The sequence below is a fragment of the Arachis duranensis genome, chromosome 6, assembly GCF_000817695.3.
Source record: "Arachis duranensis cultivar V14167 chromosome 6, aradu.V14167.gnm2.J7QH, whole genome shotgun sequence".
NCBI classification, from domain to species: domain Eukaryota; kingdom Viridiplantae; phylum Streptophyta; class Magnoliopsida; order Fabales; family Fabaceae; genus Arachis; species Arachis duranensis.
In genome coordinates, this window is record NC_029777.3 from 15,343,609 (window position 1) to 15,361,326 (window position 17,718).

The 17,718-nt window shown below is 37.4% G+C and overlaps 1 pseudogene; it reads right to left on the reverse strand.

Annotated features, from left to right (window-relative positions):
- Positions 1-355: 355 nt before the first annotated feature.
- Positions 356-3,243, reverse strand: LOC107493063 (high affinity sulfate transporter 2-like; annotated as a pseudogene).
- Between the last annotated feature and the right edge of the window lie 14,475 nt (positions 3,244-17,718).

The following is a 17,718-nucleotide window of genomic DNA, read 5'->3' on the forward strand; positions in this document are numbered from 1 at the left end:
TAAAGTCATATATAGAGCACTAATGAATATTAATATAACTTATCTGAATATAAAACAGGGTTAAAAAACAAGATAAATAATGCTCTATGCTTATGGTGTTTCAATATGATGATATCCCAATGATGGTAATTGAAGTATGTCATTTTGTTAATACAATAATTGCATTATTATGAGTATATGTTAAAGTATATTGTATTGTAAATCACAACTACCAGTTGAAAAAACAGAACATGTAATTTTGCTTCTATACATTAATTGGGACTATATGTAAAATCAAAGACAAACAAAATTAAATGAAACTACATAGAAGACAGATCAAGGTGACTAATAAAGTAATAATAACTCCCTATAAGACTATATATTAAACAATATTATACTAATCCCCACCCGTTTGTATTTGTAGCATCTTAATTATAACCGCGGCTTCAATCAACACTTGAATTTGATCTTGAAACAGATATGTTTTATTTAACACCCTTTGGACCAAAAGTTGCAACAGCATCAGCCACTGTGAGAAATATTTTATCTTCTCCAATGGATGCATGGAGCTTCTCTATTACAACTGGCCCCGGATTCGCCAATATAAGCTGTTTATATAAACACACATGAACATAATTAATACAATCACAATTGTTTTGTACATGACATCAGCATTATTATTGTTGTGATATTATTATCATTATACCTGAACTTCTCTTTTCTGAAGGGTCTTGTATAATTCTTCAAAGGCATGGATGCCACTTGTGTCAATATCAGTAACAGCTGCAACATGACAAGGTCAATTATAATTAAGTTCATGCATCAGAATTACTATCATTAATAATGACTTGTTGGTTGAAAGAAAGTCTTACGTGACATTTCAACAATGAAATTCTGTATCCCGGCAATTCACTTTCTGTCCTTTGAGATTTTTCTTCAATCAACCATCTCAATATTCTGAAAAAAAAAAAAAAAAAAAAAGAGGTAACTGACTTATTCATAGTCCACAATTACATTGATTAAAGTCAAACCACCCTAAAACTAATAAAACTATCATCACATTATTGATTGATACAGTCCACATTTTTTAGATTATCATATTAGCAACTAATCTTTACCATTTTAAATTATGGTACAAACAATAATAGAGCATAACGTGGATAAGATCATAACTAATTAAAGATGATCTTTAAAAATACAGCCCCATCAAGTTAAAAATGTCTATAAATTTACCTCTCCTTGATATAGTTGGAATTTGAGAAGTAGATAGCAGAGTCAATCCTGATAATGAGCATGCCAGGAATCTGTGCTGCTTTGGGGTATTGCTGGATGTTCCTATAAACAGTAGTCCCCGGAAGCTTACCAAGAACTGCAGTTCTTGGCCTTGTCACTTGTAAAAGTATCTTGGCAAATGAAATTGCCACCTTCATAAACAAAATGAGATTATCTTAAAACACTACTGAGATGAGATGCAAGAAAGCCATAAATAGATTAGTATCTGCGTTGTACCGCGATTATAAGGCCAATCTCAACACTCTTGAAGATGACACCAAAGAATGCTCCCATGCAAGCAACAAAATCGAATTTGGAGTGTACTTAAATGTTCCTGAGCAGAACCATTGCTTCAATGTTCACCAGGTTTACAACAGCAGTTAAGAACTGCATTTGGAGTGTACTTAAATAGTGGTGTGATGACCAACAGAGTTAGTAACACAACAATGGACATCACAATGTTTGATACAGCAGTTTGACAACCAGCCATGAAGTTCACTGCTGACCGAGAAAAAGATCCTGTTGTCACATAACATGATGTCAAAGAACCAACAATGTTCATTGTTCCCATTGCCACCATTTCTTTGTTACCATCCAGTGAATAATCTTTCATTGCAGCAAATGTTCTCCCAATTGCTACAGCTTCCTGAAGTAGTTTAAAGGATTCGGCATAAGTGCCTAGCAGATTTAATGCGTTCTCTAGAAACATCTTATGTTAAATATAAAAAATGTTATGTGGATTGAGGAATCAGCTTCAGAATTTTCTTACTGTAAGTGCAACCATGCTAGATACAATACCAACTCTAACACCAGCGCCTAGATATTTTCCACTGAAAAAGATTTCGTTAGCTTATGATGGATTCACACCACTCTTGATATGCTTCACCTGATGAAGTATCATATAAATACTTTGATTAAATTTTGTTTTCAACTTTAGAGGAAGTATATTCAATCAAGATTATCATCATGGTACTTACAATTGATACGCCTTTTTCGTCTGCTCTGGTAATGTACACAAAAAATGTAGACACTACAAGAGAGATCATAGGAGAAATTGCAGATACCCAAAAGAGTTTCTTGTTTCTTTTAGCCTGTTATCACAATATAACAGTTATTCTAGTTGTAAAAAGGAATAAACTATGTGCTAAGAACTGTTGTTTATTTTTAATATATGTAAAAAGTAACTTTTAGCTGCTAGTGCATTCTTATTATGGTCCCCATGACCTATTAGACATGCTATTTATGTAATACTTTTCTTTAAAAATTATTATTATAACTTTGATCAAAGTGACAATCATTTTGTATTTGACATAGTAAATTAAAGGAGGGGAGGGAAACTATTGGGATTCTTACAATATACTTGGTCATAAGAAGGAAGATTAAGAACTATAGTCCAATGAGTATAGTCTGCCAATTCCACTGTAAGCAGAAATTAAGAAAACAATTATTATTTATGAGCTTGTTCATCATCTAAATATACTGAAACATATATAAATATAAAGCAAGATGAAAAGATTTACCCCATGGTGCACATTACTCCAAACCGAATGCATTACAGAAACAATATCAGTTTTTGTGGTGAAGTCCTTTATGCCAAGCAGACCTTTAAGCTGTTGCAGTGCAATAGTAATGGCAGCTCCAGCCATGAATCCCACAATGGCAGCATGAGATAGGAAATCTATCAAGAAACCAAGCCTACAATAACCATTCATGAATGCACAATACTTTAGGCAAAGCCTATATGAATGAATGAAAATAATGAAGCTTTTGCATAGTAGTGTATGTGCCTGCAAACTCCAAGTACCAATTGAGTGACTCCTGCAAAGAAGGTAGCGGTGAATGCAAGGCGCAGGTAGTCATGGCTTTTGGTGTCACTGATCTCACTAGAAAGCAAACTCCCAAGCAAGAGGGACACCACAGCTACAGGTCCAATCGCAATATCTCTTGAGGTTCCCATGAAAGCATACACAAGAGGTGCCACAAAACTTGCGTCTGCAAAAAAGGTAATATTAATTAGCAGAAGAAATTAATTACTTAGAAATAAGAACTTATCAATTATCATCATGATACTCACATAATCCATACCAAGGATCCAAATATGCAAGCTTCGCATATGCAAGGTCCTGTTATAAACAACAAAGTGGTCACTGACTACATGTTAAAAAATTATGTATTTACACAAGTATACCTAAATACATTAGTTTTCTGGTGACTACTCGCACGTGACAATGATAGTTGAGATCATCTTCGCGTACGTACCTCAGTGAACATCCCATAAGGTCTTCTTCACTGGGAATCACTGCCTTTTCACTCTCTCCAGGTTCGGCCATGTTGGTCATGGTTATGACCTTGCACTCTCTCTTGAGATTTTCTTCTGTATTGCTTAGGAGAGTACTAGGAGGAGTTTCAGTAACTTTCTTACTTAGCTGACCCACTTGTGTCTCCAGATTCCTAATAGAGGACCGTGCCTCATTCATGAAACTAAGAGTTGTCTTGGATAGATCAGAGACTGTGGTTGTTAAGCTAGAGAGGCTCTGCTCAGAATTCTCTGTTTGTTGTTGAGAGGATGATGAAAAAGGCTTGCTATTGCTAAACCTATTTCTTCCACCATTGTTACTATTGAAGCCTTGTCTGTTGATCCTTCCAAGAGAGATTTGGATGATTTCTCCATGAAGGATTATAGATGTTTCCATAGGGTTCTCCCATATAATTCACCTTTGCCATTGCAGGGTTCTCAGGATCATAAGCTTCTTCTTCAGAAGATGCTTCTTTAGTACTGTTGGATGCAGCTTGCAATCCACTCAGACTCTGAGAAATCATATTGACTTGCTGAGTCAATATTTTGTTCTGAGCCAATATGGCGTTCAGAGCATCAATTTCAAGAACTCCATTCTTTTGAGGCGTCCCATTATTCACAGGATTCCTCTCAAAGGTATACATGAACTGGTTATTTGAACCATTTCAATGAGTTCCTGAGCTTCTGTAGGCGTCTTCTTTAGATGAAGAGATCCTCCAGCAGAGCTGTCCAATGACATCTTGGACAGTTCAGACAGACCATCATAAAATATGCATATGATGCTCCATTCTGAAAGCATGTCAGAAGGACACCTTCTGATCAATTGCTTGTATCTTTCCCAAACTTCATAGAGGGATTCACCTTCCTTTTGTCTGAAGGTTTGGACTTTCACTCTAAGCTTTCTCATCTTTTGAGGTGGAAAGAATTTGGCCAGAAAAATACTGACCAGCTTTTCCCAAGAGTTCAGGCTTTCCTTAGGTTGTGAGTCCAACCATATCCTAGTTTTGTCTCTTACAGCAAAGGGGAAAAGCAGTAGCCTGTAGACCTCGGGATCAACTCCATTGGTCTTAACAGTGTCACATATTTGTGAGAATTCAGCCAAGAACTGATGAGGATCTTCCAATTGAAGTTCATGAAACTTGCAATTCTGTTACATCAGAGAAACTAATTGAGGCTTAAGCTTAAAATTGTTTGCTCCAATGGCAGGAATAGAGATGCTTCTCCCATAGAAGTCGGAAGTTGGTGCAGTAAAGTCACCAAGCACCTTCCTTGCATTGTTGTTGTTGGGTTTGAATAACCTTGTCCTTCTCCTTTTCGAAAATTTCAGTTAGGTCCTCTTCAGAGTATTGTGCTTTAGCTGCTCTTAGCTTCTTCTTTAAGGTCCTTTCAGGATCAGGATCAGCTTTAACAAGAATGCCTTTATCCTTGTTCTTGCTCATAAGAAAGAGAAGAAAACAAAGAAAGTATGGAATCCTCTATGTCACAGTAAAGATATTCCTTGAGGTGTCAGAGAAAAATAAGAATAGAAGGATGAGGTAGATAGAGAGGAATTCGAACATATAAAGAAGGAGAGAGTCCGATTTGCTAGTAGAAGAGAGGTGTTAGTGATTAAATAGAAAAAGATGAGAGGGGAAAAAATTTTCGAAAATTTTTAAATAAAAAAGAGATAAAAATTTAAAATAATTAAAAAGAATTTTGAAAAGGTGGTTGATGGTTTTCGAAAATTAAAAGTGAGAAAGTGGTTAGGTGGTTTTGAAAAAGATAAGAATTAATAAATTTGAAAAGATAAGAAGTTAGAAAGAGATTTTGAAATTAGAATTTAAAAAAAAAGTAATGATTTGAAAAATATATGATTTAAAAAGATATGATTGGTAAACAATTTGAAAAGATTTGATTTTTAAAATTGATAACTTGGCTAACAAGAAACTAAAAGATATGATTCTAAAATTCAAATATTGAACCTTTCTTAACAAGAAAGTAACAAACTTGAAATTTTAGAAACAAAACATTAATTGTTAGCAAGGTTTTTGAAAATAGTAAAAGAAAAATGAAAAAGATTTGATTTTTGAAAAAGATATGATTGAAAAGATTTGATTTTGAAAGATATAATTTCAAAAATAAGAATTAAAACATGAAAATTTGAAAAAGATTTGAATTGAAAACAAAATCTCCTCTCCTGTGCCATCCTTGCATTAAACGCCCAGAATGGTATCCATTCTGGCATTTAATGCCCAAAATACTACCCTTTTGGGTGTTTAACGCCCAGCCAGGTACCCTGGCTGGCGTTGAACGCCAGAATTCCTTCCTTACTGGGCATTTTGAACGCCCAGCTTTTTCTCTGTGATTCCTCTACTGAATGTTCTGAATCTTCAATTCCCTGTATTATTGACTTGAAAAGATATATTTTTGAATTTTTGAATTTTTAATGATGAGAGAGACAAACAACAAAATGAATTAAAACATAAGAATGCAAGATCAAAACAAATAATGCATGCAAGGACACTTTGAATGTCAAGATGAACACCAAGAACATTTTGAAGATCATGATGAACACCAAGAACATATTTTTTTGAAAATTTTTAATGAAAGAAAGACATGCAAGACACCAAACTAAGGACTTTTGAATGTTCAGACACTATGATTTTGAATATGCATATGGAAAACAACATAGAACATAAACAAGAGAATTCAAAGATCAGAACAAGGAAAATCATCAAGAACAACTTGAAGATTAATGAAGAACACAATGCATATGTTTTCGAAAAAATGCAAGAAAAATAAAAACATGCAATTGACACCAAACTTAAAATTTGACTCTAGACTCAAACAAGAAACACAAATTTTTGGTTTTTACGATTTTATAATTTTTTTGTATTTTTCAAAAGTATTTTGGAAAAAAGAAAATAAGGAATTCAAAATTCTTAATGAGAATTCCAGGAATCATGTAATGTTAGTCTAAAGCTCCGGTCCAGGAATTAGACATGTCTTACTAGCCAGCCAAGCTTTAAGTGAAAGCTTCGGTCCACAACACTAGACATGGACAATGGCCAGCCAAGCCTTAGCAGATCATTACATTCAACAGCAAGATTGATAGAAATCAACAAGCTCTTGTGATGATAAGTTGAAGCCTCGGTCCAAAAGATTAGACATGGCTTAACAGCCAGCCAGACTTCACATATCATCTTAAACTCTAGAATTCATTCTTAAAAATTTTGAAGAATAGAGTAAAAATTTTTTTGAATTTTTTTCAAAAATAAAAATAAAAAGCTTAAACATAAAATAAAATCACCCAATCTAAGCAACAAGATGAATCTTCAGTTGTCCAAACTCGAACAATCCCCGGCAACGGGGCCAAAAACTTGGTGCACGGAATTGTTGTTTGCTCCTGGGGAATGGTGACTTGGTCGCACTAAATCGTTATTCACAACTCCGATACAACTGACCAGCAAGTGCACTGGGTCGTCCAAGTAATACCTTACGTGAGTAAGGGTCGATCCCATGGAGATTTTCGGGTTGAAGCAAGCTATGGTCATCTTGTAAATCTTAGTCAGGCGGATTCAAATGGTTATAGGGTTTTGAAAATTAAAAGATAAATAACACATAAAATAAGATAGAGATACTTATGTAATTCATTGGAGGGAGTTTCAGATAAGCGTATGGAGATGCTTTATTCCTTCTGAATCTCTGCTTTCCTATTGCCTTCATTCAATCATTCATACTCCTTTCCATGGCAAGTTGAATGTTGGGAGATCACCGTTGTCAATGGCTACCATCCGTCCTCTTAGTGAAAATGGTCCGGCTACGGGTTACGTCGGGCTAATCATCTGTCAGTTCTCACTCATGTCGGAATAGGATACAATTATCCTTTTGCACACTGTCACTGTGCCCAGCACTTGTGAGTTTGAAGTTTGTCATAATCATCCCATCCCAGATCCTACTCGGAATACCACAGACAAGGTTTAGACTTTCCGGATCTCAAGAATACTGCCAATTAATTCTAGCTTATACCACGAAGACTCTGATCTCACGGAATGGAAGGCTCTGTTGTTAGGAGAGGCAACCATGCATCATGAACCAGAAATTCAAGAGATACACATTAAAGCTTGTTTTCAGGTAGAACGGAAGTGGTTGTCAAGCACGCGTTCATAAGTTGAGAATGGTGATGAGTGTCACTTGATCATCACATTCATCATGTTCTTGTGTGCGAATGAATATCATAGAACAAGAATAAGCTTGAATTGAATAGAAAAACAGTAGTAATTGCGTTAATACTTGAGGAACAGCAGAGCTCCACACCTTAATCTATGGTGTGTAGAAACTCCACCGCTGAAAATATATAAGTGATGAAGGTCCAGGCATGGCCGAATGGCCAGCCCCCTAAACGTGATCAAGAGATCAAAAGTGATCCTAAGATTATCAAAGGAGGAAACACAATAGTAAAAGGTCCTATTTATAAAGAACTAGTAACCTAGGATTTACAGAAATAAGTAAATGATGCAGAAATCCACTTTCGGGCCCACTTGGTGTGTTCTTGGGCTGAGCATTGAAGATTTCATGTGTAGAGACTTTTCTTGGAGTTAAACGCCAGTTCTGGTGCCAGTTTGGGCGTTTAACTCCAGCTTTTATGCCAGTTCTGGCGTTTAATGCCAGAATAGAGTAGAAAGTTGGCATTTAAACGCCTGTTTGCGTTATCAAAACTCAGACAAAGTATGAACAATTATATATTGCTGGAAAGCCCAAGATGTCTACTTTCTAACGCAATTAAGAGCGCGCCAATTGGGCTTCTGTAGCTCCAGAAAATTCATTTCGAGTGCAGGGAGGTCAGAATCCAACAACATCTGCAGTCCTTTTTCAGCCTCTGAATCTGATTTTTGCTCAGGTCCCTCAATTTTAGCCAGAAAATACCTGAAATCATAGAAAAACACACAAACTCATAGTGAAGTCCAGAAATGTGAATTTTGCATAAGAACTAAAAAATATAATAAAAAGTAATTAAAACATACTAAAAACTACCTAAAAATAATGCCAAAAACCGTATAAATTATCCGCTCATCAGTTGTCAAAGTGTGAGTTCTGGAAGGAGGAAGTAAAGTTCCTGGGTCGTGTGGTGAGCAAAGGAGGAATAGCGGTGGATCCTTCTAAGGTAGAGGCTGTGATGGAATGGGAGAGACCGGCGACTGTGACGGAAGTTAGGACTTTTTGGGGTTAGCCGGATATTATTGGAGATTTATCAATGGCTTTTCCCGGATTGCACTACCAATGACCAAGTTGACAAGAAAAGAAGCGCCTTTTGTTTGGACGTCAGAGTGTGAAGAGAGTTTTCAAACTTTGAAGCAAAAGTTAACTTCAGCACCTGTTTTGATCTTGCCAGAACCGCATGAACCGTTTGAAGTGTACTGTGACACTTCGTTGAAGGGTTTGGGTTGTGTGTTGATGCAACACTAAAATGTGGTGGCTTACGCATCGCTTCAACTGAGACCGCATGAGATGAATTATCCAAGCCATGATTTGGAATTAGCCGCGATTGTGTTTGCATTGAAGATCTGGAGGCACCACTTGTACGGAGTGAGATTTAACGTCTTTTCTGATCATAAAAATCTCAAGTACATCTTTGACCAGAAGGAGCTAAATATGTGTCAGAGGAGGTGGATAGAGTTGTTAAAGGACTATGATTTTGATCTGAGCTACCATCCTGGAAAGGCAAATGTGGTAGCAGACGCCTTGAGTCGTAAGTCCTTGACAATAGCTTGGATGAGAATCAAGGAAGAGGAGTTAGTAGATAAGTTTGTAGATCTTAAGTTGGATATCGGAGAGGTTGCTGGAAGAGCTTGCTTGAACCAGTTACAGATTTCAAGCACGTTTAAGACGGAAATCCAAAGGGCTCAACAGGATGAGCAAAAGCTACAGCAACTGTTTCAACCAGTTGGTGAGAAGAGACTTGGAGAGTTCACCAAAGATGATGAGGGGTTGTGGAGGTATAAAGGGAAGATTTGTATACTGGATGTTGGGAGTTTAAGACAGAGCTTGTTGTCAAAAGCTCACAACAGTGGATTTTCTATTCATCCTGGAAGCACGAAGATGTTCTGGTGGCCGGGGATGAAGGGTGATGTAGCTACAGTGGTATCCAAGTGCTTGACTTGCCAAAAAGTAAAGATAGAGCACCAGAAACCGTCAGGAGTGCTATAACCTCTTGAAATTCCTCAGTGGAAGTGGGAATGAATTGCAATGGATTTTGTGACCGGTTTACCGAAGACTAGGTCGGGATTTGATGCGATTTGGGTGATCATGGATCGCTTAACCAAATCTGCTCATTTTCTACCTATTCGAGTAAACTGCTCTATGGAGGAGTTAGCAAGGCTGTATATAAAGGAGATAGTAAGGTTACATGGTGTGCCGTCGAGCATAATATCGGACCGTGATCCCCGATTCATTTCCAGATTTTGGGGAGCTTTTGGTACGAAGCTATGTCTTAGTACGGCATATCATCCACAAACAGATGGACAGTCGGAAAGGACTATTCAGATGTTAGAAGATATGCTGAGAGCGTGTGTCTTGGATTAACCCGGAAGTTGGGACCACTACATACCATTGGTGGAGTTTGCGTACAACAATCATTGGGATGGCTCCGTATGAGGCTTTGTATGGATGGAAGTGCCAGTCTCCACTTTGTTGGTATGAATCGGGCAAAGCAAGTGTATTGGGCCCAGATGTGGTAGCAGAGACTACGGAGAAGATTAAGAAGATACGAGAAATGATTTTGACTGCTCAGAGTCGACAGAAGAGTTATGCGGACCAGAGAAGAAAACCATTGGAGTTCGAAGTGGGAGAGCATGTGTTTTAACGTGTTACACCAACAATTGGGATTGGAAGGCAATCAAGACCAAGAAGTTAAATCCGATCGAGGTATATAGGACCATTTGAGATCCTAAAGCGATTCGAGCCGGTGGCATATCAAGTGGCTTTGCCACCTCACTTATATAACCTACATGACGTGTTTCACGTGTCACAACTCCGTAAGTACACATTGGATGTGGCTCATGTGTTGGAACTTGAGACGGTCGAGTTGAGGGAAAACTTGACTTTCCAAGTGACATTAGTTAGAATTGACGACACCAGTGTAAAGAAGCTGCGAGGAAAAGAAGTTCAGTTGGTTAAGGTTGCTTGGAAGCGAGCAGGAGTCGAAGAGCATACTTGGGAATTGAAATCCGAGATACAGAAGGATTATCCCGAGCTTTTCTAAGGTAATTCAAATTTTGAAGGCAAAATTTCTTATTTGGTGGGGAGAATGTAAGAACCGCACTTAATCGAATCGGTTAATTAAGTGGTTATATTACCCAAATTTGATTCCGTAAGGCTAGAATGAGAATTTGAGGTTCTAAACATCATTTTTGGATTCAGTGGGTCTTTTTGAGTCAGAAAATGTGTTTTCTGTGAAAAACCGTGAAAAACCACGAACTGGCAGTTGAACCGGTTGAACCGGTACAAGTCTGCCCGGTGCTGCGCAAGAAAAAGTAGAGACAGTCAAAACTCTTAACAAAACAGTAGAAATGAAAAATCGGGCATTAATTTTGAAGGTTTGGCCTGAAGTTGGGCCAAACGGGCTAAAAACGCTAACGGGTTGAATCGGGCCCAAGTTGGGCCCAAGTCCAACATATATAAAGGTTCATTTAATGAACCCTAGCCTCATAAACACACACACACTTCAGATTTGAAAGAGGGAGAGAAGAAGAGGTTGAACCCTAATCACCTCAATCTTCTCAACCTCATATCTTGAGTTCTAGAGCTCTGATTTACGTGCCATTAGCGGCTACGCATTCCTTGCGAAAAGCTCTACAAAACCCACCCAAGAAACTCTAGAGGTAAGCTCGAAGTACTTCCAGTTATTCTCTCCAAAATATCGGGTACATAGGGTTTTTGAGTAAATGAGTTTTTGTGCTTTTTGATATTTAGGTTCACTCTAATCCTTGCTTAGCTTTGGATTTTGCCATCCAAATCTGTTGGAAAAGGTAATAGACTTTGATCTCTTGTGAACTTTGATTTATGTTGAGCCCTAGGTTGATTTTGTGGTGATTTATATGTATATAGCTTGGTTCTTGTGAGTTTGAAGCTTGTTGGAGCTACTTTGGTGGTTGGATTTTGGTTGGAAGCTCATTTGGTTTATATTGGGAATTAGCCAAGGTATGGTTTCGGTTTTCTCTATGTAGTATATAATATTCACGAACACTTAGGCTAGTGACCCACAGGATAGGATTTGATTTGAATGGTTGTTGAATTGTTGGATGTGATTGTATGATGATGTTTGATGAACTGATGATTAATAGTGATATGATGAGGATAAATGAATTGTGAAGTTGAGGAGTGGCTTAAATTGATAAATGTGATAGTGGTGTTGATTGATTGGTAATGCAGTTGGAAATTGTTAATGAAGTTTGATATATGAGATATATTGATATGGATGTTGTGGATGAGGAAAAGTGAAGAGAAATGTGGAAATTTTGGTGTGGTATGACATAGAGGGTTGATTTTGATGAAAGGTGGAGTTTGAGAATGGTTTGGTTTGGTTTTGGTTATGTTTTGCAAAGTGATAAACCCCATATTTAGGGTTTATCTTGTATTGATTTGAAGGGATTTTATGACTTTTTACCCACATTTATTCAATGAAATAGCATGATTTTGTGATTATCTTCTTATTTGTTCTTAGATGTGAAAACATGCTTTTTAGTTCTTTAACTTGATGATTTTAATCTCCCTTTGATTCCATAAGATGCCTTGATATGTTTGTTAGTGATTTCAGATTGAAAAGGCTAGGAATGGATCAAATGAGTGAAGAGGAAAGCATGCAAAGTGGAGAAATCATGAAAAGTCAAAGAAGTTGAACTCGCCCATGGATGCGCGCGCACACCTAGCGCTTGTGCGCACCTTGCGAAATGGCCCATGGACACGTACGCGTGATGTGCGCGTACACATCAATGCTGAAACTTGATTTTTAAGTGAATTCGCACCCAGCGAATTTAGAAGGGTTGTGGGGGCCCAATCCCAACCAACTTTGGCGCCAAAGATGCTATTTAAAGCCAAGGATTGAAGAGCAAGGGGGATTGACTCACATTCAATCATTCACACTCATTAGGATTAGTTTAGAGTTAGTTTCTAGAGAGAGAAGCTCTCTCTTCTCTCTAGAATTAGGATTAGGATTAGGTTAGTTCTTAGATCTAGGTTTTAATCTTTGCTTTCTTCCACTTCTTCTTCTCAATTCCTTGTAGTTATATTCATTCTTTTTCCATTCATTTGTTGTAATCCCTTTTATGTTGTTCTTGTATTTTGTTGTAGATCTACTATTGTTTCTTTATTTTCTTTCCATTCAATTTGAGGTAATTCACAATAATTATGTTTCTTTTGAATTGTTGTTGTTAATTCTTTACATTTGATTGTTGTTAGATTCTATTATTGTTGTCAATTTGCTTTACTTTTTTTTGTACCTTCCAAGTGTTTGATGAAATGCTTGGTTGGATTTTAGTGTAGATTTTGTTCCTCTTGGCTTTGGTTGAGTGATTAGTGACTCTTGAGTTATCTAATTCCTTTGTTGATTGATAATTAGAAGTTGCTAATTGATTTGGATGCCTCTAAAGCTAGTCTCTCTTTTAGGAGTTGATTAGGACTTAAGGAATCAAATTGATTCATCCACTTGACTTTCCTTCATGGTTAGAGGTTAACTAAGTGGGAGCAGCTTCATTACAATTCCTAGGGAGAACGACCCGAGGTTCAATACTTCGGTTTATAAATTTTAGGGGTTTGTTTTAGTGACAAACAACTTTTTGTATGAAAGGATTATTGATTGGTTTAGAAACTATACTTGCAACGAGATTTCATTTGTGAAATTCTATACCATCAAAAATCCAATCATCGAAATGGCGCCGTTGCCGGGGAATTGCAATGGTGTTATGTTATTGGTTATTGTATATATGTGAATATTATGAATAGCTTGATTTTTGGATTGCTTGTTAGTTTTTGCTAGTCTTAGTATTTTGTTTCATTATTTCTTATTAGTTTTTGTTTCTTATTTTCTCTTGCTACCATGAATTCTCACTTTGGCTATGAGTGTGATTACAACTATGTTGTAGGAGATGTGAATTTCAATAACAACATGCATCAAGGATGGGATAATCAAAGGTGGGAGGAGCCATACGCATATGACCAATCTTCATGGCAACAACCTCCACCAATGCACTATAAAGAAGAGCCAATTTTTGATGCATATCGAACCAATGGCTATGGTGAGCAACCTTATGACTTTCAAGAACCACCACCATATGCCTATGATCTATACCCTCAACATAACTCTCAACCATACTCACAAGCCCCTTCTTACCAACCACCTCCATATGACCCTAATCCATATCCATCCTACCAACAACCATATGAGCCATATGAACCACACATAGAGCCACCACCACTCCAACATCAACATTTTCAAGAGCCACCCCCTCCACATTATTACCAAGATGAACCACCCCCAATATATGAAAATTTCCAACCACAAGATGAATACTACTTTCCACCACCTCCCATGGAAGAATACTCATGTCCTTCAATCCAAGAGCCCTATGACCCTACTCATGATATCCAAGAGGAACAAGAGTCAAGGGATTATCTCAAGGAAGTATTGGATCAATTTCAAGCAACAATGGAGTGTGTTGTGCAACAAGTGGAAAGAATGGAAAATATAGAACCACCACATCATTACTATAACGAACCAGCTTCCTATTATGAACCCTTCCCCCAAAATGATGAACCCTTCCATCCACCCTAACCTCTAATGGATGAAACCCTTAGTGTTCTTGTTCAAGGGCAAGAAGAGATGAAAAGGGATGTGTAAAATTTCATAGCCGCCTTGGATGCGGTAACAAATAAATTAGCCTCCCAATATTTGAACACTCAAGGAACTCCCATGGCTACATGTGGAGAATCGAATGAAGAACATAGCATGAAGGAGAGATTGGAAACTCCGGTGGGAAATGAGGGAAGTTGCTTTGTATTGGAACAATTGGAGGAAGCTTTAATTGTTGAAGACAAGGAAGAAGTGGTGGAAGACTTAAGAGATGCGGAGCCTCCATGGGAACATAGAATTGAAGAAAACCCCTCCAAGATGATTGAAATTGATGCTAGAGAGGAAAGTGTACAACCTCCAAAGCATATTCCATATGAAGAATTGGATGGGATAGAGCAAGAATTGAGTCCCCTTGGCGATAAAGATCAAGCATCAAGTCTTAGTGGCGAAGAATCCTTTGAGCATGAAGAGCCTTCTCCCGTTGGATTTGAAAGCCTTGAGGAGGTAAATTTTTCTCACCCTCCCATTTATAAATTGAGTAAGGGAAAAGGTTTATATAAAATTGTTGAACAAAGGATTGAGATTAAGAGATCTTGTGAAGAGGTGGAAGTCCCTAGAAATAGAAGAACAGGGGTTGGCTATGCTTTCTCAAGATCTTTGGAAGCATCTTTGCCTAGGTTATCATCTACTCTTTCACTTGAGTGGGTAAAATTCATTTTTATTAGCTTTATTGTCCCACTTGAGTATGTCTTGCTTGAAACAGATGGTCAACTTAGGATGCTTTGTGGGATGAAGCGTAAGCGAAAGATGTTTCGTGGTTGGTATTGCAAATCAAGGCTTATTTTGGTTGATACTGCAAGAGTTGAATACAAAGGTGGGAATAGTGCTCAAATAGATGGGTCTAGGAGGATTGTTGGGCACTTCATAGAGAATTCATCTTGTTCACCACCCGGATGGACTAATAATGATGATCAACTTCAAGACGGGTGTGAAAATAAAGTGTGGGATCCCGGATTAGAAAAAGAGGATCAACTTTGGGAGCCCCAAGCTTGTGAAGAACTCCATCAACACTTGGCTCAATCCATGAGAAATCTTGGGGCCCAATGGAGAACCAAGCATTGGTGGGAGTTCCAAGATGAATACAAGCACAAGCCACCTTGATAAGGAGCTCCCCATAAGTCCAACTTAAGGAAAATAAACAAAAGTGCTAGGTGGGAGACACCCCACCATGGTAAAATTCTTTTCATTTTTCTTTTTTGTACATATTGGTAATTAGGTTAATTTCATGTTTAGTTTAGTTTGTTGAGTTTATTTGGTAGTCTAGTGTGTTAAATAAGGTTTTAAGGTGTTTTGGTAGATGTTTGGAGGTTTGGAAGGCTTGGATTGGTGCAAAAAAAAAACATAGCAAAAATTTTTGAAAAACAGAGCACCATCCATGCATACGCACAATGCACGCGTACGCGTGCATCAAGCGTCTTGGACCATCCACGCGCGCGCGCCATGCATGCGTACATGTGGATTGAGAAGTTCCACCTTCCATACATTAACCAGAGAGTTATGCCTACGCCGTGCCAACGTTGTGCCTCTGGCACAAACACCACTCGCGCGGACGCACACATGACGCGTACACGCCACTCTCGAAATAAGCCATCGACGCGCGCGCGCCATGCGTGCGTACGCGTGGATGCCCTTCCTTCCATCCACTTCTTTTCTTCCCCTCTTTCCATTTCTTTCCTTCCCCTTTCTTCTTCCCTTCTTCTACCCCTCATCCAACACTTCCAAACACCATTGATAACCATTTATTTTAGTTAGTTAATTAGTTCGTTGGTTAGTTAATTAGTTAGTTTTAGTTTAGTTTTCATTTTATTTTCTCTCTTTTCATCATAAGTATTGGATTATTGACTTTGTTTACTATACATTGCTGCTCCTTATTGCCTAAATGCTATTTTAACATGAATGTTTTTAGATAATCTTTGTTGGATTCTATTGTTGAGGTTATATTTTGCTACTTGGTTTTGAGTTCTTCATGCTTACCTTTTGAAAAATACCAAGTGATGAGAATTGCCTTCGAGCTTGTAACTCTTCTTGAATTACATGATTTGGCCACCATGTGGTTTGAGCCTTATTCTGTGATTAGGCAACCTCTTGATGGATGATGTTGTGCATTTATCTTAATGTATTGTATTTCATGATTATATGCATCTATATGTTTGACTTGAATGCTTTCATGCTTCTTTAATGTTTGTTCAACCTTACAAGTTTACTTAAAGCATCTCAAGTACACTAGAATAAGTGAAGTGCATGCTTCTTTAGTGACATAGCTTTTATGCTAATGTGTGTTCTAAACCGCACAATTTAGAATTCACACACTTATTTGTCATTAATGTCACACTAATTCACTCACCCATTCTAGTGATTTACCTCATTCCAACAATGTATGCTCCCTTGCTTTTATATCTTCTAATCTTATGGTGTTATCTTCTATTTTTCATGAACAATGCACCACAAGCAACATGGAAGCGGAAGAAAGAACACCCAGCAATCCTGAGATTCACCGTATCCCCTCACTCATCTTTGAATGCACCGAGGACGGTGCAAACTTTTAAGTGTGGGGAGGTCGTCCGACCGGTCGGCGATTTTTGGTGACAAATTTCTAATCCCAACACTTTTGCATTCCATTTTAGGTTTTTAGGATCTTTAGTTTCATTTTCTTAATTTTGCACATATATACACAATAAGCTTAGTCAAAATAATGAATTTTTTCAGGATTTCTATCTATAGGGCACCAATTGATTTGAGTGAAAACTTTTCATAAAACTTGCTTGAATTATATATATTGTGGATCATGTTTTTGAGCTAAGAACACAAGCAAGTGAGATTTGAGCCTAATGGTGTGGTTACATCTTATAACCACTTATTTTTCCTTCTTGTGTGCAATTTTTCTCTTTCTATGATTGTAATCTTTGATTTGTTTGATTCTTTATGTCCATTATTTTGTGTATTCATGCTTTTATATGATTGAGGCCATCATTTCATTTAGCTCACTTACCCAAATGGCCTTACCTTTTATCTTCCTTTGTTAGCCAAATTTGAGCCTACGATTAACCCACTTTGTTCTTAATTTAGCACATTACAAGCCTTAAAGCGGAAAACAATAAAAGTTCTTATTTGGATCTTTGATTAGCTTAGGCTAGTGTGTGTGAGTATCATTCAAGTGTGGGAACCTTGGGACATTGGGTGAATAAAAGGGTAGTTTTGTATTTTTATTGAAAAATATTGGGAATTGGGTACATACTCATGTATTAATCAAATGTAAAACCTTATGCATTGATGCTCTTGTATATAA